At 42.1% G+C, this 27,288-nt stretch overlaps 1 protein-coding gene across 18 annotated transcripts in view; it reads left to right on the top strand.

Annotated features, from left to right (window-relative positions):
• Nucleotides 1-1,036: 1,036 nt before the first annotated feature.
• Nucleotides 1,037-27,288, top strand: part of FAM53B (family with sequence similarity 53 member B) — a 169,657-nt gene continuing 143,405 nt past the window's right edge. For 3 of the 18 annotated variants that reach the window (XM_084841505.1, XM_084841507.1, XM_084841499.1), the window contains exons 1-5: nt 8,594-12,542; nt 13,097-13,235; nt 14,417-14,544; nt 17,063-17,111; nt 18,456-18,545. The gene's annotated coding sequence lies outside the window, so the exon portion shown is untranslated. The other 15 variants (XM_084841501.1, XM_084841500.1, XM_084841503.1 and 12 more) reach the window with 15 other exon arrangements.

Raw genomic sequence — 27,288 nt, forward strand, 5'->3', positions numbered from 1 at the left:
TGGTTTTATAAATTAGTTTGTTTTAATAGTTATAAGCTGATAAAAGCAGATATGTAGGAAAAGCTAATTTGTTTTGGCCTTTTATTGAAGGTTGCCCAGAGTGTGTGGAAGCACTGTGGGAACAGAATGCTGGACCAGAGAGGCCTTTGGTCTGTTCCAGCACAGCTCTTCTTGTGTTCTAAACATGCTGCTGCTTCTTGAGTTGTATTTTAATAAACAAATTACAAGAATGCTCATTAGGAACAATGAGAGCACTCTGAGTACATTAAATCAGTCTTCACACTTTTTCCACATTCAGTGAATTACGTTTTGCTTTTGATCGATTTGTGTTAATTTTAGTAGTAAGTTAATGTGGCTCTCACACAGATTTTTTTTTGGGGGGGGGGGGCAAAGTGGCTCCCATTTGAAAAATAGTGGAGGCTACTGATCCATGCAGCCTGGAATATAATGTATCCAGGGCTAGTGCAACACCTTCCACCACCTGAAGTGGGAGTTTGTGCCGCTGCCCTCTCTTCTCTCCCCTTCCCTGGCCTCACCCGCCCCATCCCCCACATGACGATTATGGTGGCAGCTACAACCTGCCCTCTTCCACCTTTTCATTCCCCCAACCAGGGTTGCCTTCTCTGGCCCCTCCTCCTGGCCACAACTGTGGTTGCGGCAGCCACTCACTTGTCCCCTCCCCAACTGTGTTGATGATGAGGGCGGGGGTAGCTGCTGCCCACCCTCCTCCTCCCTTCCCCCACTCCTCTTAAAGCAGTGGCAGTCACCCTCCTCCTCCTCCCCCCCGCTGCTTTTCTCTTTCTTCCTCCTGCCCCCCAGCCATGGTGGATGCCCATCCCCTCCTCCTCCTCCTTCTAATGGTGGTGGCGGCTGGCCTCTCTCCTCCCTCAATACCTTGCTTTGAATGGTCCTTCCTTGAGCAAAGCATTGGTGTGGAGGTGGCCCTGGAGATTGTGCCATGGCAGCACAGGCACTCTCTAGGGCCACCTCCACACCAATGCTTTGCTCAAGGAAGGACCCTTCGCAGCGAGGCATTTGAGCCAGGCTCTCTGGAAAGCCGTGCAGGCTACTCTTTCTTCTGAGCACCTGGTGGGGTTTCTGAGAGAGTCTACACACCCAATTCTGTGCTTGGCAGGGTCCTCAAAGCGAGGCACTGGACTGGTGGTGCTCCAGAGAGCTGTGCCAGCCGCCCTTGCAGCAGCAGGAGAGCAGCCAGCAAAGCTTTCTGGAGTGCTGGGCGGGGAGCGCAGTTCTAGGGGTGAAATCCACTGACAGAAGCGGGGGCTTCACCCCGTTTCATGGAAGGTCCAGTCCTGAATGTACTGCAAGAAAAAAATTAGCGGTAATTACAATGCATTGCAGAGTTGCCTGTATGTCAGCTTGTACGTGCTTTATCACTGGAGTCCCTTCCACTAGCTGAAGCTGGTATGCCAGTTACAACCATTTCTAGACATATTGCCTAGCCACATCGATCTATTGTCAAGAAACTGTGATTCAAATATAGCTGCTAAGGTGCTGTGACCGCTGTTGGGATTACATCTTGCCAGTGTATAAGCACTTGAACTACCTCCCAGTCCAATTCAAGGTGCTGCTGCTGACTTTCAAGGCCTATACAGCTTTAAACCAGGTTATCTGAAGGACCACAGCCTCCATATTAGCCTAGCTATATATTAGGATGTTATCCAGATCATGTAAAGATCTTTTTTGACCTGCTGTGGGTGCCCCGCCACCTAAGGTGAGGCAAGCGGTGATGTGAGAGAGGGACTTCTCAGTGGTTGCCTCCCAACCATGGAATGCTCTTCCCAGGGCAGTTCACCTAGCCCCTACCAGGGGTTGGATCCAAGGTAGACATTCCTCCAGTAGAAAGGATACTATTGACAGAATGGGACTTCCTGCATGCCCTCCAAATCTGCTCTGGAGGGTCCCCCAACCCTTCAGAGCAATTTAGAGGGTGCCTGGGGCCTGCAGGGAGACATTTTTCTCCCTCTCTCATAATACTAGAACCCGGGGTCATCCCATGGAGGTGATTGATGGGAGATTCAGGACAGATAAAAGGAAGTACTTCTTCACCCAGCACATGGTTAAACTATGGAATTCGCTACCACAAGATGCAGTGATGGCCACCAATTTGAATGGCTTTAAAAGGGGGTTAAATTCCTGGAGGAGAAGGCTATCAATGGCTACTAGTCCCGATAGCTATGTGCTTCCACCAGTAGCAGAGGAAGTAAGCCTATGTACACCAGTTGCTGGGGAACATGGGCGGGAGGGTGCTGCTGTGCTCGTGTCCTGCTTGTGGTTTCTTCGTCAACAGCTGGTTGGCCGCTGTGTGAACAGAATGCTGGACTATATGGACCCTTAGTCTGATCCAGCATGGCTCTTCTTGTGTTCTTATGGGGAGGGAAAAGACAGGAAAGTACCGTTCTGCCAGTAGTATCCATTTCACTGGCGGAATGTTGACCTTGGATCAAACCCATCATCATTCTGGCACCAGATAAAAATATTTTTATTTTCCCAGGCCTTTTAATAGCTTTACTTCCTATGAAATTGGTTTTATGCTGCTTTTATATGCTGTTTCTATTTATTATGTAGCATTAATATTGTGTGTTTATGGACTATAATTTTTAAATATGCTGTAAGCTGCCTTGGGAAAAATTATTTTTGAAGAGGGAGATATAACATGTATAATAAATAAATTTTGCCTCTAATGCAAGGCAGAGATGACTTTTTTGGACCACCTCAGGTGCCTTAAAATACCCAAACTGAATATAATTGCTAGACCTGCAGGCAATTCTTCAGTCTACCATGATTACTGCTATTTGTTTTCTTGAGGTACATATGGATCATTAAAGGTGCGAGGTCTAGAGACTTAAGCTTTGTTGTAAAAGACTGGATTAGAAAATTTTAACACCTAGAACATCAGAACTGCTTTAGATTTTTTTTTAACATATATGCATCTTCTTTCTCTCTCTGCTTTTTCTCCTTTCTACCTATCATGCTACTTGTCTTTCTTTACTATTTATGTTAAGTTTTTTCTTACTCTTAAGAAATTTTGAAACCAATGGTGATGCCACTGGTGACCCTCTTGTAGGTCATAATCTGCCCCATGAAAACCAATGGATTATAATAGGTAGCCATTTGAAATTAAGGAAGCGGGGTTAGTGCTTTCAGACAGCAAAGCAGGTAAGGTGCAGCAAAGGTAAAGGAGTGATTTGAGAAACCACAAAGAAAAGTTGATGAAGAACCAGTCTGAGCAGGGTACTGATTTTTCCTACTATGCACTGGATCTGCAATACTGAATATAACTGAAATATTAAGCCTGGTCCTTTGGAAATTCTTTGCATCCAACTCACTTGTTTTGAAACTCAAGGAATAGGTTATGAACAAGAAATAGTCTTTTAAAGTGATTCAAACAGCCAGAATACAAATATTAATTACAGACCACACTTAGTAACACTGTGGTTTTTATTGCTTAGGTTATTCAGTTTGGACAACCATTTGAGAAGGTTTTATGTGTAAGGACTCCAAAGCTAACATTTAAACGAGTACTTTAAATATAAGATTGATATGTGATTTGCCAGGTCACTTTAGCTATTCTTCCTGCTGGATCTTAACTAAAGCAGAAGTTTTTCGCTTCGATGCACTGCCACATAATAGATGTGACAGGGGATAGCTCTGCAATGCAGGATACCCTTCCTGGCAAATCCAGAAGCAATATGGTGCCCTGCTGCAGTGAACACACAGTGCAACTAAAGACTGGACTATCCTAAAGGTTAACAAACTGTATGTTGGTGCCCCCTTCCTCAGTTTTATTATGAAAGGACAATACTTAATCTGTTATATCACTGTAATTTTGCCTGATGCTTCTGCTGCAGTTAAAACTTGGACTTAGAATACTGGAGCTATACAGTCCAATGATACTAACCTAGCAGTAAGCCCCACTGAACTTAGGGGTACTTACTTCGGAGTAAACGTGCACAGGATGGGGCTGTAGGACTTCTGTTGGTCAGGAAAATGGTTTAGAAAACTTGTGAGCGCACTAGGCTAGTCACCACTTTCCAAATCCACACAACATTTAGTAGAAGAAAGAAAGGGGCATGGAGAAAGAGCAGCAATGACTGTACTAATGGAAGGAATACAAGTAGCATCTGGCGCTTTTCTCTTGTGCCAAAAGTTTGCTAGGGGATCAGCATATACCAGTAGGAGTCACTCTTGGCTTCTTAATAGAAATTTTAAGAAACAAACACAAGGCATCCTTGCAACCAAATGCACTGATTTATAGGTAATAATTCCTGCTTAAAGAACACCAGGGCATTAGCCAAGAAAAACACAGACAGTATTCTTGATAGGTTATCTTTAGATTATTTCTGTTTGATTTATTTTTCCTTGTGGTGTTCAAATTAATTATCTTTTAATGAGTCTTCTCAAATCTGAGAGAACAAAAATTTGAAGCTATTAACTATAGGCTGTTAAATCAATTTGTTGAGATAAATTGGAAATATTATAAGCCTGAAAACCAACTAGAGCTACACTGTTTGTTTTAGTGGTACACAACTGATATAATTTTGGATATAATTGTCACAGGTATACCACATGCCAAGTCTTAATCCAGGCAGGTGACATTAAACTTACTGATATGCTAACTGTATAATTGTTCACTCTTAATGTAAACTACCTTCTATCAGACCTTCTTGATAATCTTGATATGAGATTGGGAAAATGAGATGATGGACTGTGTGTGTAGCATTTAGCACATAACTGCCATCCTTTATTCTTGAGCTGAATGTTTTTATGTTTGTATCTGCTTTGTGTCAACCAACATTAGATTTAAAAAATACCCTTATTACCAAATGATCACAACAAATAATTTGTGGATTGCATATTCAGCACAAGTATGAGCTACTCTTATTACGTATTAGTCTGGAATATGTCACACTTTAATTCAGCAAGGCCATTGCCTCTTTATCTTATTTGTCCTCACAATAATGTTATGAGTAATTTTATTTTGACCACTTTAGAGTTGGGGAAACATCTGTCTGTCAATCTTGAGTACTGATCAAGTTTCCCATACCCAGCTTCAGTATTTTATTCATCAACCCTTTCAGTCCTATATTTATTTATTGCATTGACATCCAACATTTCCTCTAAGGAGCTCAGAGCAGTGTTTTAAACTGTAATGCCATGCTTACTTAACCTGGGAGTACATTTCATGGAACATGGTGGGACATTGCTGAGTAAATATGCATAGAATGGGGCCGTTACTTTCACAACAACCCTGTGAGGAAGATTAGGTAGAGAGAGAGTGATTTACCCTGGCCCACCAAATGAGCTTAACAGCTGAGCACTGAGCAGATATTTGAACTTGGGTTTCTGCACTGAAGCCAAGCAAACTAGTTATCACATTGGCTCTTTTCTAGGGTCTCTCAATTACCATGAAGTTTTGCAAAATGTAGGATTTTATGCCCATTCTAAATACAGTGGTTGATTTCAGGAGCATATCCAAATCCGTAATAATCCAAATCTGTAATTATTGCATCAATAATAGCACCCCCTCTTAAAAAAAAAGTCTTATGGATAATTAAACCCATTGAACAACATGTAGACACTCAGATTAATCTGCTCCATGCACACTAGTCCTAATAAATTGCTGTAGTTCAGCCAGGCAGTTATCAGCCCTGTGTACAACAGGAAATAACAAGATTTGTGCAGAACAAAAATGCTTTAGTTAAAAAAAAAAAGCCACACACACTACACCCATGTTACATATAAAGCTGGGCCAATGTTTCATTCAACACAGGTGGAATTATGTCAGGAAAACAGACACATTTCCAGTTTCACTTGAGAAAATGAATAAGGAAGATCCTAGAGAAAATTTAGATTTCCCACACTATTACACTCTTTAACTAATTACAAATAGAACTGTAAAGAAGTTCAGCAGAATTTTAAACAGGGTCATATCTATTCCAACACGTTAGTCACCCCTTGTTGCAGAGTTCCTCCCAAGGTCGACTTGGCTGGCCTCTCCTTGACCAAAGCTGCTCTTTTCTAGAGAGCTTTTGGGGCTCTGTGCTTCTCTCCACTTTTATTATGTTTTTCTTTATTAGTTTTATGTCTATGTGCTTTTATTATGTTGTAACTGTGCCTTTGGAGGCAGAAATGGTACGTGCACGCATGCGCGCACATACTGCATTAACAAATAAACCAACAAGCCGAGGTAATTCATGTCTCTCTTCAGTTAAGCCCTCCAATGTTATCATAATTTGGACACATCAATCTGTCTTGAGAGCTGCTTTCTACTGGGAAAATAATACAATTTAAAAAATATAATTTCCCATCAAAAGAGGTTCATTAAAAGAGCAGGGAGTCAGCTACACCCATTCCTGGAGCATGTGGACCTGGTAATGGTGGTGCACGCGGTGGTAACCTCTATACTTGATTTCTGCAATGCGCTGTACTTGGGGCTGCCTTTATATTTAGTTCGGAAACTTCACCTGGTACAAAATGTGGCAGCCAGGTTGGTCTCCGGGACATCCTGTGGAGACCATATTACACCGGTTTTAAAGTCTTTACACTGACTGCCAATTTGTTTCCGAGCAAAATATAAAGTGCTGGTTCTTACCTTTAAAAACTTACATGGTCTAGATCCAAGGTACTTTAGGGAGCGCCTTCTCCCCTACATGCCAGTCTGCCACCTAAGGTCCTCTGAGGGCTATCTGTTGCCATTGCCGAATGTGAGATTGGCAGCCACATGCAAGAGGGCCTTTTCCTTTGCCGCCCCTCTGTTGTGGATTTCAACCTGCTGGTTGAAATGCGCCTGCTGACCTCGTTGAAGGTTTTTAAACAAGCATTAAAGATGCTGTTATTCCAGCAAGCCTTCCCTTTTTATAACTTTTGTTCCTTTAGCTGACTTTTGTATATTTTTAAGCAGTGTTATTTTAAGATGTGTTTTATTGTTGGATTTTTTTTAAACAAATTGTTTTTAGTTCAAAGTTGTTTTGAGTGATATGTTTGTCCATATGTTTTATGTAAATGGTTTTTAAACTTTGTATATTGTATTTTAATGTTTTAACTTTTGTAAACCGCCCAGACAGCTTCAGCTATGGGGTGGTATAGAAATATAATAAATAGATAAAAAATACAGTCAGGACTGACCCGACTGCGCAAGTAACACAAGTAGTTGGATGGGGTGGCAAGTGTTTTAGTAGCGGGGGAGAGAGAGAGAAGAGGGTAAGGAATAAACTACTAGGGAACCCAAGAATTCTGCCTTCCATTCTCTGGAAACAATTTATAGGACTCTAGAGCTCACACGGCTTGGTTTTTCTGAGGCAGCAAAACAAAATCTAGCTCCAGCCCTAAAAGGTCTTCTAAATTCAAATTGATGAGGAAAGACTCCACTAGGTCCCAGTGCTTCATTTCAAAGATGTCATATTCCTGGGTTTCAGCCTGTGTGGCAGCCATACCCCTTGACCTGGAAGACCTTCTCCTAATCCCGGATGTATTCAAGAAGTGTGTGCGTGCATATGCGTGTGTGTATATGTGTGTGTCCGTCCGTGAAGGGAAGGCACTTTGTATTCTCTAGCCGGCTCTCTTTGTTATGACTTCCTATGTTCCTTGGCATTGCAAAATAGGTGCCGGGACTGAGGCTTGGCTCAATTCCAGGCAGGCACCCTCTCCATAGGAAGTCGCCACCAAATAAACTGCCAATGCGATGCAAATCATCACGCAGGCCCTCCTCTTTGAAGTAAACCCGCCCAGACCGTAAAGGTTTTATGGAGCTATTGGGACACCTGGAGAAAAACCCTATAGCTCGGTGCACACGATTGCCGCTACTACACCCGGTGTTGTGTCTTCCGCTGCCGCTACTCCTACCCCGCAGGGCACAGAACAAGGGCGCCCCCCGCCCCACTTCCATAGCCAAAGCTGAGCTGAAGACAATTTCCAAGTTAGCACCCCCACCCCATGCAACTTGCAAAAGCAGCCGCGGCCGCCACCTCGCCCTTCTCGCAAAGGCGGTGGAGTCTGCACAGCGATCGGGTGCTGGTGCTTTTGCTGCCCCGATGGCTTGCAAGAGAACGAAGCATCGAGAGCCGCGCATAAGTTCAGCCTTGACGTTCGGTGCTTTGGCTTGAATTTTTTTTTTTTTTTTGCATTGGGTCGGGCGTGGGGGGGGGGGAGCCGGGGGCGCAAAGGACTCGCTGAGAAAACAAACCAGGAAGTGACAAGCCTATTTCCTTTCTCCGGGAGGATCGGTCCACAGCACCGTGCTTTTAGCAGGGGAGCCGCCTGTGCAGTCCTTGCAAGAGATCGTGCTTCGGGCTGCACCGGGGACGCGCACAACGGGCGGCTTGGGAACGGGGGGGCGTCGAGCCATCGGCCAGGTAAGAGATGGCGCTGGAGAGAGGGGCTTTTAAGTGGCCGCACGCTGTCCTTTCGTTCTCTAGCCTTTCTCCCCCCCCCTTTCCATTCCTGTGCCATTGGTCTCGTCCTGGGGGCAGATATGGTTACAATGTGTAGAATAGGAGAGCGCAGACACTTTTCATTCCCCTCTTGGACAGAAAGAGAGGAGGGAAGGCTGTCTTGATGGCTTGAGGTGGAAGCTATTTATTATCTGATTTCCCTCCCCCCCCCCTTTTTGGGTTGGTTTGTTGGTTTCTTTAGTTTTTGGTTGGTAATTGGCGCTTGGTTTTCTTGTCTGCACCTGAAAAGGAGATTGGGATGGAGCGATGACAGGGGGACGGTCGAAGCAGGGGACGAAGTCCCCCAACCCCCACCACTTAAAGGTTTGCTAGGGGTATTTCGAAAAGGGAACCAGCAAGCGAAATCAGATGATTGATCCGAGGCGTTTTCTTTGAAAATCAAATTTCTAGCTTCATCGTTCTGGGCTGTCATGGCCAGAAAAGAAGATACTTTGAGAGACGAGCCGGGAGAAGGATGGGGGTTGGGGTGGCGGGGTCAGCTTCTCGAAAAGTTTAAGAATTATCCTTTTGTTTACTGAACTTTGCGTGTAGCTGGATAGGTGGACACAGAGCAGCAAAGGGCTGCCGCTTCGATTGATTGAATTGAGACCTTTCACTGTAGCTGCTGCTTGCTGGAAGTGTGTTAACGTTTTTACCTTTTCCCTCCCCGATATTACATTTGTTGCTTCTCTGATTCCTTTTCACAGAATAATAATAATTAATAATAATTTACCGCGTGCTTCGCATTTGCGCATGGCGATAGGATCTGTCCTTGAAAGGCTCTTGTAAAGTCACATTTTTCCAATACGTCATTGATTTGTCGAAAGTTTTCTGCCCAGGCTTCATTTCTCTTTTCCCCCTCCTGTGAATATAACCAAGTTGGTCTGAGCATAAACAGGTTGCTAATGCTTACGGTTGTATGTGAGTGTTTTACAGCTCTGTTCCTAGCAACATTTGCTCACTGTGTTTTATGTCTGTACGTCCCACTTGGTCATGCAGTCTGTATTTTCCACTTTTTAACGGTATTTCAGTACTGTATGCCTCAGTGATTGTGTTATGCGTATTGTACTTAGATGGTGATTTTGCTATACTTGATCAGTGGAGGGTTGTTATGGACTATTCTTCAGCATTATGGCTTGGGTCCAGACTTAAGAGTGGGTCCAGACAAGGCTTTTATTGTGCATATTATTATTGCTTTGCCTCATTCACAGAATTTTAGAAGAGGTCCAAACCATGTCTTCATCAGTGTGTAACCCTCCCATGTGGGTCTTCCATCTCTTCTTACCAGAAAAACCAATTAAGGAGGAGAAGATGGAATAGGTTCACAATGCTTTTTGATTGGGAGTGCTAGGTGTCCCATTCGTTATGCTTGGAGTAGACCCATTGGAAACAATGAGTCTTAAAGTTAATCATGACTCATTTATGTCCCACTGATTTCAAGGGGTCTACTCGAAGTACAGTTAAATCTGGATCCAACCAAATGTGTCTGGTGGTAGTTTAGCTCACACCTAGACAGACATTTGTATGCATTCAGTTATAAGCTACCTGAATAAAAGCTAGCTCGCTATGAATTGGGATTTATTGTTCATTTGTTTGTTTGCAGGATGGTGTAGTATGACTGATAAACAGAGAGGGTTGTATTTTCCAATTAACCCTATTTTAAATGTGTTACTTTCTTAAATATTCATTTATACATCTTGGTTTTATCCGTTACGGTTTCTTATAAAGCCTAGTTAGAGTAACCAAATAGATGTAATAGTATTGATCCTTATGTTAATCGAGCATATCATATACATAAAGTCACATTACAAGTGTTGATGAAAGAAATAGCTTATTTTGTAAGATTATATTATTCCTGAGCTTGTTTGGGGCTGTAATTTAATTATTCTTTGTGCATATGTGCTGAATACTTTATATTAGATAGGCTAACAGTTTGCAGATTGTTAGTGCTGCAAAACAAAGCTGAGGAAGTTGTAAAATCTGGAGCAGACCCTTTATCTGTTTCACAACCCCTTTTTTGGATCAGGGGAAAATGTGCTTTTTCTGAGATGATTTAGGAGTGTGCTTCAACTGTAGTCTTGGCAGTACAGCATATAAACTGATTGAGTACAAACTCTGTTCTGTGTTGCGACCACATAGTACATAGTTGGACTATGGAGAAAAGATACAGAGCAAAGCAAGAACTACAGTGGGAGACCACACATGCAACTAGAGAATGGTACTAAGTGTTTAGATGCATACTTGTTGCAGGATTAGGCCATAGCCCTAAACTATCCCAGTGTGAAGGACATCTTGCATTTGGCTTTATTGATTAATACTAACCCATATTTTCTAATTAGGTTAGCTGAATTTACCTGCTTATCAAATAGATCCAGGCTATTCATTTTGTCCTACTGGACTGTCCCTTCTAAAAGTCCTCTCTTGCATTTCAGATTCTGGGAGAGTAGACCAGCAGGTATAGGCTAGGGCTTTTGCAAGAAAAACATAAAGTAAACTGGGGCTTACAAGAGAGTAAGGCCTGTGAACACAGTGATACTTATTTCTGTGTAAACTTGCATAGGATTGTACCGTGGAGCAGTAAAGATAACAGCCTTTATTCGGAACAATCAGTATTCTCAAAATGTAGCATACAAGCATTAGAGTTTAGCAGAACTCTTCCTCAAGCTGGATATTCAAGATTTTTTTTAAAGGGGAAAAATAGATTTTTTCAGCCAGGGCATGGAGTTAATCTCAGCATTTAGAACTCAACAAGATACATTTTATTTCCAGATTAGCATATTTCTTCTTTGGCAGTCTGTTGTGTGTGTATATGTGTATGCACATTATGTGTTCCATCTGCATTGGGAATAATGACTTGATACAGCTTAAGTAAGGAAAATAATGCCAGCAACAAGCACTGATTCCAATCAAGATTCAGATGTGTTCTGGGTAAATGTTTTAGGCTGCAATCCTAAACACACACCGATTAAGCTCCTTTGAACACAGTGGAACTTACTTCAGAGTAAACATCTATAGGCTTGCACTTTGAACAAGCCAGGATTGTGCTGCTAAAGAAGTTGTAGACCTGGGTTCAAATCTTTTTGCAATGAAGCTGATAAAATGGCCTTGGGTGAGTCACTATTGCTATATCTCAGTCTAAACTACTTTGTAAGGCAGTTATTCTGAGCTCTTGTGGTAGAATGGGAAATAAATCTAAAGATATAATGAAAGCTGTGTTCAGAGATGGAACTAAGTACTGAAGAAGTAAATAAGTTTGGGCTCATACAACCAGTGCAGTGAATATACTTAATCACTGCAAGGTTTACTCTTGATTAATGAAGTCCTTCATGAAAGTGTTTGTGAGACTTGAAACTTGATTGAAGTTTCTTATAGACTACTGTGCGATATTCCTAAGGAATATTGCAGATATGCCCAGTACATCCTAAAGTTATGAAATCCACTCTTACTTGCAGATGTTACAGCAAATTCCTCCCCCCGGCCCTTTTCATGTTGCATAGTACCCAAGGTTGGTCAAATTATTTTGGCACCCAAGGCAGAAAATCCCACAAGTGTACCTCTCCGTCCTGACAATAAAAATACATCAACAATAAATTAAATAACTCACAATTTACCCTTTCATGACACCCCAAATCAACTGCCATCTCTCTCTCTCTCTCTCTCAGTCAAAGAAATTATTTCCACTAGTTGGCTTACTTCCATATTTTCTCTTCATACCGAAGCCATATTTAAGGAATTTTCTTTTTAATTATAGGTTGAGTATTCCAAAATTGGATTATATTTGTGAACTATAGGGAATATGGACATACTGCATTGCTAGAATCAGCTACCAGTTCTGTAGCAATTATGAAGTCTACAAAACTGTTTGTTTTGTCCTATGATATATTTTATCTGGATCTAGGTTTCAGTTGGATAATCCAAAAAGATGATATATAACCATTTCTTCCCAATTAACACAACATGAAAGAATGAAGATTTGTGGTGCTGCCTTGGCAATCATTTTTCTATGAGCTGAACATATGTTTCCCTAGAAGCCTTTGGCCTCTGTCATTCAGTTTGGAAGTGGACCTATCTCCGTATATATCTCTGTAGGCAAGTTATTTTTAAAACGAGCCACAATTTATTGTGTAATATGTTGATAAAAGGAGCTTCAGCTTTAGATTTGACCCAGATGTTAATGTTTTCTTTCTAAATGCTCAAACAATACTGGGAATATATCTCACTAGGTTAAAAGTGACTTTCAAGTTGCAACCCGGCTTGCAATAATCAGGATCCTAAAAATTCTCAATTCCAGGGGCAGTTTTAGGTCTCTTTTGATCCTGCTTAATTCCATTTACCCCTCAAGCAGTTTATTTTCATGTCTCTGCCTTGAAAGAATGATTTGCTCTACAATAATGATATACATGGTGTCAGCATAACCTGACCTACCTGACTCTACCAGATGTTTTTAACGTTGTAGTTTTTGATATCTGGGGGGGAAAAGAAAATGCTTCTATACCCACTTTCAACAAATACAAGCCATGCAGTGATTCAGTGATTTCAGTGATTCAGTATGCTATGGGAGCAGTAGTTATATAAATGGGCTAGCAATAGAACTAATGAGGTGATAAGATGTAATAAGTGGAATTCATTTCTTATTTATACAGCTCTCACTTTAAAAAAATCTGGCATGGAAGATTATGGTCCCTTCTTCAGAGTCGATATTTCTCCACAAAATTTCCATTGGCTCATGAGTTGAGCAGTGCTTTGCAATGAAGCAGGACTGCATACATCAATACGTGAATGGTACTGAAGCTAGGCTTTGTGTTCTGTGTTCATTTTAGCAATCTTTTCCTATATGTAATCCTATTCTTTGTCTTATTTATTACGCCAACCGTGTTTTACAGAATAACAAACGCAAAACTGTCTTGTTCTGCTTAAACAACAAAGTCTTCTTGTGATGCCTTGAAAGACTTAATGATTTTATTATGGCATGAGCTTTCGTGGACTAGAATCCATTTCATCTAGTCCATGAACGCTTATGTCATAATAAATGTGTTAGGGCGCAATCCTATGCATGCTTAGACAGAAGGGAGTCATACAACTCCCAGCATTCCCCAGCGAGCATGGCTGTCTGAGGAACGCTGGGAGTTGTGGGACTTCTTTCTGTCTAAATGTGTATAGGATTGCGCCCTTAGTCTTTAAGGTATCGCAAGACTCTTGGCAATGTTTGCTGCAACAGAGTAACTTGGTTATGCCTCTGGAAATAATTTGGTTTAGAGAAACTGACAAAGGCAAATTGAGTAGCACTCTTGTGTTTATCAAAGGGCCTATGCATTCAGATGTTATAAAATTTGGTCAGCCTGGACATTCACGTGGAAAAGATGTGGCTCATTTGCCTGGGACCAACTGTGCAGTTCAGTTACTAGAAGCCAGAGGTCCCCAACTTTTTTGGACATGTGGGCACATTTGGGAATTTGAGAAACTGCTGTGGGCACCACCACAAAATGACTCTCATGAAGGATGTGGCTAGTCACACAATGTCTGCCATGGGGCTCTGGCTATGGGGGTGGGGAAGAAATGGCAAGGCTAGAGACTGGGAGGGATGGGGAAATGGAAAGAGTTGCTTCCTTTCTCACCCAATCTTCTTCCATTCACACAGACATTTCCCCTTTGTTCTGTCTCTCTCTCTCCACTCCCAGCCAATGGCCTTGCTATTTCACTCCCCCAGCTCCTTTCCTCCCTATTTCTTTCCTTCCCCATCCCTAGCCTTCTTCTTTCTCTCCCTTCCTAGCCCCTAGCCTTGCTCTTTCTCTCCCCCTGCCACCTTTTTACCTTGTAGTTTCTCCCCCCTCCTAGCCTTTATCCCCTCTCCCCCTTTCCCTTGCTTTCTCTTTCAGCCCACTGAAGCAGTGGCAGGTTCAGGAACAGGAAGGAGAACTTGGCTCCCTAATGTTTTTCAATTTTTTATTAATTTTTTTTTCCAGGGGGCAGGGAGTGAAGAACTGTGCGGGTACCATTGGAGGTGCTGCTTTGGGGATCCCTGCTATAAGGGATTACTTCACTTGGTCTCTTCTATGGATGCATGGGGAGTGTCTTTATGAAAGAACAATGTGTAAGCACAGTTGTTTTAAGTCTACTTGAAAACTTAAGATATTTGATATGCTTTTGTTAAAGTTGCCCATGCTAAATTGCTTTAAAAAAAAAAAAAAAAAAAGTGGCATTACTCAGCTGCTTTTATTAGTGGTGGCTGTCCTGCTCTGACATAAAATAACTACACATGCTGAGCAAGCTGTGCTGACTTGTAGCTATGATATTTACGAGTAAAACACATGGGTGTATGTTGTAAACGTGTCTTGGTGTCAGCTCCAGAGACTAGCTTACAACAGGCTGCCACAGAGTCTAAGTCTGAGACATGGGACAATGGACATTTGGGACAGAGGCAGGAGATGTGGTTGTGAATGGGCTGGATGTCAAGCACTGGATCTGGCAAACAGGGAGGTAGGGTCAGCTGAAAGCACATAGGCCAATACTGCTGCCTACAGAGTGCCTTTGCCCTGTGGAGCCTGGGCTGTCTGGTTGAAGGCCTAGAGCAGGGGTGCATGACCTCAGGCCTGGCGATCAAATCCAGCTGTCTTGGGGTCCCAGTCCTGTCCTCGAGGCTTCTCCAGATGGTCCTACCCCCAACCCCTTTTTCCTAACCACAGATCATTTAGTGATTTCCTGGTGATTGTGCAGTACTTTTCCCTGTTCAAAAAGTTTGAAATGTCTCCTGAGGCTTACTTACTGGCAGCAAAAGCTTTAAGCTAAAATATCCTGGTATTTTGACCCTTTTGTCTGTGGCCCTGCCCACCACTTGGAATGTGGCCCCTGAGAGCTCTGAAATGGAATTCAGCCCTTGAGCTGAAAGAGGTTCATCATCCCCTAGCCTAGAGTTTTTGTGTTACAGGAGGTAAGGTGTTGGAAGACTGGCTGCTGGATGGCCCTTTCCATGACTCCCTTTGGTGGCTTACGTTTGCCTTCTTTAAATGTATATTTCACTTCTTGTGGTATCAAACGAACTCATCCATGGAAGAGTGAATCTGAATATGCATTCTAACCTCTGACTAGGTCCACGGGAACCAAGGCGAGAGCTATTTCAGACTGGTTTTGCTGTTGCAACCTTTGACTTATATGGTACAGCCAGTGTTCTTATTAAACCGTCTTAGGTATTTCAAAATGCTTGTTTTAAAGTAGTACCGAACTGGGGAGGGCAAAAAGCTGCTCCAAAGCTGTTTTGAGAGTTGCTGAAAAGCTAAAAAATGTCATAATTTTAGCCATCACTCCTTAACAGTTCTGGAATTGAAACAAAATGCCTAATAATAATAATAATAATAATATGGTTATTACTCTTTTTTGGAACAAGGGGCAGGGAGGAGTAGGACAGGCATTATTCTGTTTAAGTGAAGTCACTGTTGGCAAAACAGAAAGATACTTGACTGGGAAATGTTCAGTGTATTTTTTTAAGCTCCTGGCAGTCCTATTTGCCTAGTTTTAAAGTTAATCTGTCAATTCAGCTGAAGGGCTTGAATCAGTTCGGGATAGTTTGTGAGGGAGAAGCAGTCTGCCCTACTATCTAGCAGGGTGAGATTGGTGAGCTCAAGCTGCACAGCGTGGGGTACTGCTGAAGGGCAGAAAGTTGTCAATTATTTTATTAACAATTAGGTTTCTTTACCACCATAGAGGTACCATTTTCTGCGTCAAATACCAAAATGTCTTCAACTCTGAGGAGAGAGTAAATATTTTGTTTCTAAGCACACCTTTTACAAAAGCCACCTCAGATGTTGTTGTTTTTTTGCAAACATTTTGGAGCCATGTCTCCAGAATACCCCATGGATAGATAAACTTATTTCAAATGTCAATTTCACTGACAGTCCTATGTAATTCAGAGCCTGTTGTAGAATTTTGGATGTTAAGGAATTGAGAGCAAGGCAAAGCTTTGCATCACCAGTTTATGTCATGTATTTGTCCATCTATTTCACAGGTAGGGGAAATGTGTGGTCCTCCAGATGTTTTTGGACTGTAGCTCCTCTCATCCTTCAAAAGCGGCTGTGCTGGCTAGGGCTATTGGGAAGTTGCAGTCCAACAACATTTGGAGGGCCATATGTTGCTCACCCCCTTATGTATATGGACAAAGAGTTGCCTACATATGTAACATTATGTATGTATATATGTATTAACAATAAATACGTTTATGCTGAGTATTTCTAGGGTGAGTATGGGGTGATTGACAGGAAGAATGGTGGATTTGAATATGTGTGATGATTGGCTGAGTGGGTGAAGGGCAGAGTGAAGTGTGTGTGCTCTATAAACTGTGTGCTGTGCTTTTGTGAGTCAGACAGGGTTTAGAACAGAGATGATTTGAGATAGAATTTGTGGTGGGGACTAGAAGATAGGGATATAGGATTTTAGGACTGAGAATTGAGAGAGGGAGATCTGTGGTGTTTTGTAAAATAATTGTTTGAGAGTGTGATCTAGAGTACTATGTATGAGAGAACATTAAGTATGATAAAGCCATTAAGAGGTACTTGTTTATTACTCAGCAACTTATTACTGTAGTTAATAAAGTTTATTTGTTTACCCAAATCCTGCAGCTTCTGTTCTTGGCTACGTAACGGGAAGATAATAAAGGAAACAATACAGGTGATATTATAAACAAGTGTGTCCTTGCAGATAGAGGACTGAGTGTGGGTTAAACCTGAGCCTTAAAGGTCCTGGTAGCTGCGTGATTGCGTTTGGGAAAGGTCTTTCCCGCTTGGGTAAGAAAGGCCTTAGAGAAGGGGAATTCTCACTAGGAGAAGGCAGGAATGCCACCGGTGTTAATATTTATTAACAATATTTATATACTGCTTCTCATTTGAAATAAATCCCAAAGTAGTTTACAAAAGAATAAACACAAGCCAAAACAAACAAAAAAGATCACAGACACATGCAGGGTAGTATCATGGTGTTGGTATAAAGACAGTGCACGCCTAGGGTAAAACCAAAACAAACAGATATATTTTCAATAAATGCCTACAACATACCAGCGTTGAGGCCTGATGTATTTCAGATGGGAGATCTTTCCACAGGGTGGGTGCCACTACAGAAATAGCCTGTCTCGGTGTTGTTGCCAAATGGAAGTCTGTATGCCATGGCATGGACAACAGGGCCTCCCCTGAAGATTGTAACGGCTTGGGAGGGTGGTATAGGGGGAGATGTTCCTTGAGGTAACCTGGTCCTGAGTTGTATAGGGCTTTGTATACTAATGCCAACACCATAAACCTAGCTCGTTAACTTTTGAATCTCACTTAATGTTTCAAACCACACCTGTAGTAACTGCATTTTCTTGAGCAGCAATTTTTCTTTCCTGATACAATGAAGATACCGCACTGAAGAAGTAACATAGAAGGCTAATCAATTTATTTATTTGTTTATTACATTTCCATACTGCCCCATAGCTGATGCTCTCTGGGCAGTTCACAAAAATTAAAACCTCAAGGTATGGCATAAAACAATATAAAATATAAAAGCTTAAAACTACAATATAAAAGTACAACCAGAATAAAACCTAGCAGCAATGCGGAGAGATTTAAAATACAGATTTAAAACAGCAGAGCTAAAAGATTAGAATGCTAAAATGCTGGGAAAATAAAAAGGTCTTCACCTGGCACTGAAAGGGGTACAATGTGGGCACCAGGTGAACCTCTCTAGGGAGCTCATTCCACAGCCAGGGTGCCACAGCAGAAAAGGCCCTCTTTCTTGTAGCCACCCACCTCACTTCCTTTGGCAGGGGCTCCCAGAGAAGGGAGCCTCTGCCAAATCAATGTATAAATATGTTGTGTTGATTTACTTATTTCAAATGTAAAATATTTTTTTTAGCCTATCTTTCAGCCAAAGCTGTGAATCTGGCTAACAAAATTAATAAAACAGTGTATATTTTATTAATGTTAAAGGCCATTCTTTCTACTGCACTATGTTCTTACTTTTATCATTTTTCTCTACCAGGTAGGAGAGGATTATGGCAGGAGCCATCTCTGCTAAATAAGGAAACAAAGAGCGCAACAAAAGGACCTTGGAAACCTGTGCATTTCGAAGGTACTATAGATTTCACAGCATGGCATGGAAGTATCTTATATCTGTATCCATATTTATATGAATGATATTTCTGCATTTGTTCCCTCCATCTTGTGCTAGAAGGGTGGACCTCAGGCAGTCTACCTAAAGGCACATTGCTGAGGTGTTCGTACTGAAATATAAGGAATCATATAGAAATAGTGTCCTCTTAAATCTCTGGATAATACTGTTCACTGGATAATAATGGGATGAACTTATGTGGTAGAGCTAAAGACTGCAGTCATATGCACACTTACTTGAAAGTAAACCCCATTGAACTTAATGGCACATAGTACCGAGTAAACATGGAGGATTGGGATGTAAGGCTGCAATTCTGTGCACGGTTATATGGGATCAAGTCCATTGAACTTGCTGGAGGTTATAGGTATTCCTAAGATCAAGTTTTAAGGCATGTAGGCTTTTAAGATTCTGACTGCATTTGGACATCAGAAAACCCCAGAGTTTTTTTTTAAACCCTGGATTGTTGTGAATAAAATGGGAGCAAACAAGTATGCTGGCTCCCGCTACCCAATCAGTTACGCCAGGGCCAGACAGCCAATGGGTTCCAACTCTGGGTTGTCCCTCCTCCAACAGTCCAGAATTCCTGGTTCATACCTCATACTAAACAATCCAGAGATAGAGTGTCCCTGGGTTGTTTAGCCCCTGTAGCAGTAATCGGGTGATGGGACGCTCCCTCGCTCCCACTTGGTTTACAACGACCCAGGTTTGGTTTTGTTTTAAAAAATCTGGGTTGTGATGTTTGAATGCGGCTGAAGAATCCAGTCTGACAGCTTGGAAAAGACTTGTGGTCAGATCCTTCTCTCCTCGGTGGGCTCTAACTAATAAGAGTTTCAGTTTTGCTATTAATGAGCTTGTGTTTCATGAGTTAATATCTATTACACAGTGGTTAGTACTCAAATAGTAAAACAACGTTTTATTGACCAAGTATGGATAGAGTGTTCAACTTGGCCTTGAAAACTGCCTTTATATCAGAGCTTAGCCACAGACTTGCTGGGTGGTCTCTCCGAAACTCTACTCCTGTCTGATTTTTCTAACCTGTAGAATATTAACAAAGACATGACTCACCGGATGAGTTGTGAGGATGGACTACATTTCAAGCAGCAAACCTAGTACCATTTCTGTACGAAATCATTTGAAATACACGTGGTATGCTAGAGATTACTGCTCTCCCCTTTGTGTCTCAGAACTCTTGCATGCAGGTTAACGTGTGGTTTCTAGAGAGACAAATGGTGACATTGTGAAGTATAAAATCATTAATTAAATGAACAAAGTTCAACGCTGTCCTTGGAAACTTTGCTCATAAACCTTCTGCATGGAAAGAGGATTTGAATGTAGATAGCTGTAGAGAGAGCACGGCTAATGTGGCATCTGGCATCCTTGGCTTGGGGAAGGCTGGTATAACTTATTTTCTGACCCCTAAGTAGAGATCTTGCCAGTTGATCAGTTAAGTGTGATCAGCTCAACTCAGTGTTGACCAGTTAAGTGTGTCATGGTCCCAGATTTCTGTCTTAAGGTGTTCCCATGGCCTAGCAGATGAAAGAGGAGCACATCAATAGTATTTCTAGCAAAATTTGATCCTAAATTGACAAACCCTCAAATATTTGAAGATTTAATTTTTGAAAAGATGCAGCAAAACCCTGCTGAAATCCTGCCTCAAGTTTAGTTAGACCATTGGTCCATCTAGCTTAATATTGTTTACTGTAACTCTTACCAAGTCTTACCAGGTCTTGAACAGAGATTTTCCTACCTTTCCAACCTGAGTTCCTTTTTACTGGAGGTTCTGAGGATTGAACTTGGAATCTTACACATGAAAGCCATCTGCTGCTTCTTTGAATCATATGTCATCTTCTAAATATGTCAAAGGTATAAGGCCATGCCACTCCCTTAGCCAAGGATGCTGTGGTATTTGATATTTCAACCCACAATTGCAAGGGTGCAAGCTGGCAAGAGTGCCCGTTCTAAACCACTGAATCACAAATTTAGGGCCCTAAACATTGAGAGAACAGTACTTGAAAATGTATGTTATTCTGTAGTTGCATAGGTAGGACTCTAAACATTTTGGCTAGAATCCTGTGGAGTGTTCTAGCTGTATGAACATAAGTCAGAGGCTGACAAAATATTTGAAAATCATGAATGGCATTTTTGACTTCTTTTGAGATGATGCTGGCATCTGTGAAGCATGCGGACAGAGCTACTGTCAGGCCATTTCGGGGTGGCCTGGGTTCTAATTCTTTTTGGGCTCTCTCTTTCTTCCCATCAGTAGCTAATGACACAGATGGGATGGAGGCTAAAGCATCTTTTGGGGATTAGTCACTCCTGACTGATGCCAGTGATTCCAAAAAACAGAATTTACAGTAAAGATAGGGCATATTCCTATCAGGATGCCCGTCAGCCTCCAAACTCGGAGGCTGATGAGCATCCTATGCAAAGCAGGAGGAGCTCAGAGGCAATCTTCATCTCCACGCTCCTCCAACTCTGCATTTTTGCTAGACAGGCTTTTTCGCCCATCTAGCTGGGACTCTGAGGAGCGGGAGAGAAGGAGGCTGGGGAGGCCAGAGGACTTGTTGTAAGCTGGCCTCCCCAATCCCCTGCCCTCGACACACATGGAACTGCCCCCCTTTCCTCCTCTCTGAAGTCACCTTTGCGACCTTGAAGAAGCAGCCAGTGTGGTTCTCTCCATGCCAGCTGCGAGGCAGAGTGGGAGGGGACAGGGAGCTCAGATTCCTGGGTTAGAGCACTGTCTCAGACCTCGCATCCAGGAATCTGAACTATCTTATGTCTGCTCAGATGCTGTTTAGGGGGCATAGGATTGCTCTCTTAGTAGAGATTCATCACTGAATCTCCATGTGGTTAGTCAGCCATACTATTGGTTGTGTTATGAGACCGGCATGCTGGATATGGGTGCAAGGCATTTCCTGGCATTTTATATAGTATCGAATATTGGCCACGTGACTAATGTTTCCATAATGGAGCTGGACGTTGGCCTGGTCTATAAGCCAGGATATGCAGATGCTTTGTACACCCACACTCAGCCCTTTAGGTCCTGCTTCACTCCTCTGTTTGTGCAAGTACAGACACAAGCCAAGAAGCCCCAGTGGCTAAACTGATAAATTATAGTTAATGGCTTCTAAACAAGCAAGGATATGAAGCCATGGTTTAATGTTGGCTTCCAAGACCTGGCTTGTTTGGAAGCCTTTAACCATAATTTCCCAGTTAAGATGTAATGGGAAGCTGTGATGAACTGTGGCTTCTTGGCTTGATCGCTCAAGAGGAAAGCAACACAGAACCAAATATGCATGTCCTTACTTATTTGATCATCCGAACATAGCCACGCATTCAGATGTGCAGTGTGGAAAATATTCAGCTCCAGTACAGCTTTTGGAAATAGTAGTTTACTTTTCATTAAATGTAATATTTTATAAGTGCATAGTTGAAGTAAGAGTTATACAAGCTCAGTAAAGCTCCAAGTAAAGGTTTCCATACTCCCCCCCCCACACACACACTAAAGCATACTATCGTAACATTACTGAAGTCTGCCAGGCATAAACTCCATGGCTAAATTCCATAAAGGAAGGGAATTATATAACATAAGGGGTAACTAAAGCCAACTGTCATATAGCAACCTAACTTGAGCACACTCCGGGAGAGTGCGGAGGACAGGAAGGCCTGGCATGCAATGGTCCATGGGGTCACGAAGAGTCGGACACGACTTAACGACTGAACAACAACAAAAAATCCTGCTTAATTAACAGTCTGAAAGAAAAAACCACTACCAAGGTTCCCCTGGGCTCACCTCATTTTCTTCCCCTTTGGGGTAGACTATGCACTCAGTGTAGTTTGCATTCTACACTGAGTGCATCTTGGCTATATCTAGTACCGTGAACTAGTACGAATCTTGGTTATATCTAGTACCGTGAACTTTTGGAGTTTGTCACATATACTGTTATTTTGTGGATTTTCTCAGTGTCCAGCATAAAATATTTTTTTCTTTAGAAACTTCTTCTTGAATAGCTGATTGCTTATGCATATTTCATGAGAAAAACGTTGGAAGTGCCTGTTAAGACTTTCTAGGTGACCTAATTGAAAGACATTTGACCTATTGATGGTTTCCAGGAGCATAAAAACATAATGTCAAATTGCTGAAAATTGCAACAGCTCAACTAAATTACAAAATTGCACCTCGCTTCCCCCCCTCCCCCGAAAGGAACTCATTTCCAAAAGTTTGAGATAACTACATTTATCAGTTTGATTTCTATCAAAACCAGGCAATCATGGATAACATAAACTTAGCTGTTCCCCTGTGAACTTTCAGTGCGAGTTTGTTTTTCCATAGAAAAAGCTCTCATTGTGTATGTCCTGTAGAATTTATGAATAAGTAGCGTTGCTAAAGTTTGGGAGACAAATTCTCTATAGTTACACTGATATACATTGAAGATAAATCCCAAGGAATGACAGACTGAAGCCACAATCCTATGCACACTTACCTGTTGGAAGTAAGTCCCATGAAACACCATGAGACTTACTTTTGAGTAAACATGCATCGGATTGGGTTGTGAAACACGTTATCCAACAGGATAGATTTTATTTATTTTTTTATTGCATTTATATCCCACCTTTTTTCCTGTTCCAAGGAACCCAAGGCGGCTTACATGATCCTCCTTTTCTCCATTTTATCCTCGCAACTACCCTGTGAGGTAGGTTGGGCTGAGAGTCTGTGACTGGCCCAAAGTCACCCAGTGAGCTTCCATGGCTGAGTGGGGACTCGAACCCAGATCTCTGGGCTCCCAGTCCAACACTCTAGCCACTATGCCCCACTGGCTCTAAATAAATTGGGTGTAAATTTAATCAGGATCTGATGCATTTTATTAGATTCTTCAGCTGAACATGCTTTCCATCAATTGTGACTCCATCTCTTTGGAACTTCCTATCAAGGAACCTCCAGCTTGCTCCTTGCTTCTGTGACCTGGTTCACATGTAATGACAACCCAGAGTATGGGTTGAATTGTGGGTTCTTGATGAATCATGGGTTGTTGTTACATGCAGACCTTCCACTATGGTTTAACTATGAGTTATTAACTACTCACAACCCAGAGTTCATAACACAACAACAAACTATGGGTTCTCTTCCTGGGTTTTTAAATATGTTTTTAAAATATTACTCTAAGGCATATACAGGCTAATGCAGTTATTTCAGGTTTATTGGCAAATAAATCCCTGCTGGCTTTATTTGTTTGTTTTGTAGTTTTAAAACTAAGATTTTACCTTCGTGTGTTGCTTTAAGTGTCTTAATTGTTTCAAATGAAGAGAAGACTCAATGTAAGCATGTATAAGTATGCATACATGCGTATCTTTTGCATGCATGCAATCTGTCTTTGTAAAATGAGAGTTGGAGTTCATATTTCTTACTGGAGGTCACTTGCAAATGGGAGAAGGCAACAAAATATACAAATCATAGAATGCATCAAATTATGCAAATAAGGAATGAATAGCTGCATGCATGATGTTACTTTTAGGTTCAAGAAACTGCCCCTTAACACACACAAGAACATTAATTTAGGAAGCAATGACTGGGTTCACACAACACGACAACCCGCACTCAAGAATGTTGGGTGGTTGTTGAAACGTGGGTTGTTGTGTTGTGTGAACCCAGTGGCGGTAGCAAATCATGGTTTATTAACCACAAACAACCCACAGTTCACAACCCAAGAACAAACCATGGGTTCTCTTCATAGGTTGTTGCTCATGGTTAAGAAACCATGGTTTGTTAGCACGGGTGGGTTAGCACATGACAACCCATGTTTCAACAACAACCCATGGTTCAACGACAAACCCACGCTCCACCCATACTTAACCTTGAATGTGAGTTATTGTGTTGCCTGAACTCTATATCTTTCACTGAAGATACTCCTTTAAAACGTTTGGAAAATAAACGGTCGGTCACTTCTGTATGGCTAAACTGCACCCAGATAATGAGGAAATACTGGAAGCTCATGTTCATCAAATGTTGCTTTTTGGCTCTCTTGATGATGATGCTTGCATGAACTTTGAGCATGTGTTCACTTTTGGTCTGATTGTTTGTCTAATACATGCACATCCCATCACTGGTGAAGGGTGCCGAGATGTATTTAATGCAGTTTCCCCTCCTAAAAACATATGTAAGTGGTGACTGAGAAGAGGTCCAAGTCCCCACATCCACATGTATTTTGAAGGGAAAAGCTACAGTTCCTGCATATGGATGTCTTTTATAACTGACACATTTTTTACTTGGGAATCTGTGTGCTTCATGAATCTGATGAGGTAGGTTCTGGCCTATTAAAGCTCATGCCAGCGTAAGTTTGTTAGCCGTTAAAGTAGCCTTCTCCAACCGAGCACCATCCAGATTTTTTAGACTACAACTCCTGTCATCCCTGACCATTGAAAGGCTGGCTTAGGCTGATGAGGGATGTAGTCAAAACATCTGGATAGCACCTTTAAGCAGAGAAGACTGCTTTAAGGTGCCGTTGGAAACTTGGTGGTTTTTCTCTCTGAACTGAAGCCTGAAGAAAACTTGTTTAGTGTTAGGTTCAGTCTGTGCTACCTGCCAAAGACCAATCAGTACAACCTCAAGTAAGGGCATGTCTGTGGAAATTTCCCACTCACCCATGTTTGCACTTTTGTACAAATAATAGTTTTTTAAAAAATACATTTACATAATATTTTTAAATTTCTGCCATTTACATTCTGCCTTCCTTTTCCAAGGATATGCTCTGATACAATACAAGTATGAGTGCTGCAAGTACAGCAAAACAAAACCAGGGACTGTGTTGCTTAGGGTTCTGCACGCTTTCGTCCTGTGTTGGCCCTTCCATCCCTTGAGGTTCCGCTGATCAGCTGGAATGAATACTGGCCATAATCATAGGCCGTGCACAGATGCTGCAGAGCTTTGGAGGAGCCAAGGCCCAGAACTAACTCATCTAACCTTCCCCCTAAGCCCTTGCGTTGCCAGTTAAGCAGTATACTTGGTACTCTATTTAGTATGCCATTATATTAACATGAATCACTCTGTCTATAAACAGTGCTTCAAATGCTCCAACTTGGAGGCAGGAAAACGTAGCCACTGATGCATGTGGGGTGGGTATGTGGCCTACTTCAGAGAGGACGGTCATCCATTTTATGGGGTGTCAGAGGACATTCCTCTGTATGAAGGGCTGCCCAGTCCAAGTTTGGTTTAAAGATAAAAAAGGGAGGGCAGAGAAATGAGGGTCACCTGGTCATAGCCTTCCCCACTATGGTGAGATGTATTTTATTTCTCTTTAAATTATAGTAGTTATTTCCAAAGTTGCATCTATGCATATAAATTAACATATGCAGTCCTTGTATAAATTGCTGTCTTCTTTTGTCCTCTTTCCTTTTCCTTTTTTTCGGTGATGCTTTTCCTCTTTTTCGGTGATGCAAGAGCTGTTGCCCTCAATGGACGTGTGAACAAAAATTGGCTGTGGGTAGGAGCTGGTAAAGAAATGTAAAAATATAGTTTTACATTTACGCTGTGCTGAGTTGTAATCTTGAAGCTCATTTGCCCACTAGAGTTTGAGGTTTTCCCCTTTTCCTCCTATCTCTCAAGGCCAGGCCCACTCTTCGGCCCTCACTGTTTCCCACACTGATAAGGGTGTGCGTAGACCAGCCTTCCCCAACCCGGTGCCCTCCAGACTGCAACACCCATGTGTTGGACTGCAATGCCCAAGCTAGCTGGAGATGGTGGGAGTTGCAGTCCAACATATCTGGAGGGCACCAGGTTGGGGAAGGCTGGCACAGATTGTCCAATTAGCACATTTGCTTGCCTATGAGGGCATCCCTGGGAGGAAAAAAGGGTCCCCCACCCCCACCCCGAGATGCTTCCAGCACTCCGGGTCATCCCCTGCAGTGACCAGCTTAGAACACAGGAAGCCTATTCACAGAGTGGCTCAATGTGTACACGCTGCACACAGTAGGTTTCAGGATGCAGCCCTGGGTGTGTGCATGTCCAATTTGTTTCAGTTAGGACACTGTATGTGATTGAATACGTGAGTACATCCTGCCCACATAATTTGTGCATGCATATTTTTAAACTGGACAAATTGCATGCCAAGATGTACATGCCTGAGCATTCCTCTACACACTGGTGTGTGCACTCTTTCTTAAGTCACCAGAGATCCAGCTATATGTGATTTTGTGCCTGAGAAGACTTGGCATGTTGCTTATTCCTGCCTCTTGCTTGAGATACATTAGCATTTGAAGAGGAGTTGGGGATCCTGCTAGTGGAACACTATGAGCCAAAAATGCTTGCTTTGTCCAGAAGTTTTTAAAAGCTTTGTTGGGCTCCATACTGATGAGAATTTAATTTCAGCAATTCTCCATTTCAACTTCTCTTGGGTAAGTCTTTATCTATTCATATGCAATGCCTCTGTGTTATCTGCGTTTTGAGCAAACACTTCACCAGACTCAGCACTTTAGCAAGACACTTTATATTAGAAAATACAATTTTCTCCAGGCTGATGTTGCAGATTGAGCTACTTAACTAGCATGTGCTTGGCCTATGAGCCTTCAGGTGCTGAAAGGAAAAAAATGTTATTCTGTGGTGAGACAGCTATGTAGCAAGTCCAGAGTTTAGTGTGAAAGTCATTAAGGTTCACTGGGCCAGGTCCAGTTTTAAATGCATCCCAAGCACACATTTGCACTGAATGCTCAA

This window comes from Heloderma suspectum, chromosome 3 (assembly GCF_057233095.1).
Source record: "Heloderma suspectum isolate Gila_16-S chromosome 3, 16-S_ref, whole genome shotgun sequence".
Taxonomy (NCBI): domain Eukaryota; kingdom Metazoa; phylum Chordata; class Lepidosauria; order Squamata; family Helodermatidae; genus Heloderma; species Heloderma suspectum.